Consider the following 948-nt stretch of genomic DNA (forward strand, 5'->3'; position numbering starts at 1 on the left):
TATGTAGGTCTGACTTAGACCTACATTTCATACACTGACCTTCAGTAAAAATCAACACGAAGTTGGAAAAAAACCCTTCAAAACAAAGGTTTTCTAAAAGATGTAATTTTTGCCTCTTTGAGCTGAAATTTGACCCCCTTAAAATGCTTCAAAACTCACCAAACTTGGCACACACATCCGGACTGGTGAAAATTGCGATCTAATAAAAAAAAAACCAAACCCCAAAACTCAAAATCGCGCGCTAGCGCCTCCTTGGAATAAAACACTGACAAAACTTTTCTTGGGAAAAAAACAGACAAAAATGCTTGTAACTTCTGGTATGAATTTCGTAGAGACATGAAACTAAAACCTCTATGTAGGTCTCACTTAGACCTACATTTCATTAATTGACATCCTTCAGCAAAAATCAACAGGAAGTTGGCAATTACCCCTTCAAAACAAGTTTTGTAAAAACGTGTCACCTCTTTTCAAACATTATCTCCTCTGAGCGCGTTTGTTGTGTCGGCTTCAAACTCGCACAGGAAAGAGATTGAACCCTTCTGATTAAAAGTTGCGCAAATAATTTTTCTAACTGCTCCGGTTTTGATTTTACGAGCCTTCAAAGAACCGCTGCACTGATGCTGCTTAGCTGCTGCCGTCTCAAGATGGCCGCTTAAAGGCAGGAAGCACCAGCGTGACCACACAATGCAGAGAAGGTAGGTAATGTGCGGGTAAAGATGTCTACTGGGTGAAAGAAGGAGGCCCCAGTTTGACTCCAGGATACAGAGAAGGTAGGTAATGTGCAGGAAAAGATATGTTGTCTGGGTGATGGCAGGAAGCACCAGCGTGTATGTGTGAAAGAAAGAAGCACCAGTGTGACCCCGGGATGCAGGGAAGGTAGGTAATGTGCAGGTAAAGATATGTTGAATGGGTAAAGGCAGGAAACACCAGCAAAAGTTGGTCCCGTCC

The sequence above is a fragment of the Nerophis ophidion genome, linkage group LG07, assembly GCF_033978795.1.
Source record: "Nerophis ophidion isolate RoL-2023_Sa linkage group LG07, RoL_Noph_v1.0, whole genome shotgun sequence".
In the NCBI taxonomy this organism is placed as follows: domain Eukaryota; kingdom Metazoa; phylum Chordata; class Actinopteri; order Syngnathiformes; family Syngnathidae; genus Nerophis; species Nerophis ophidion.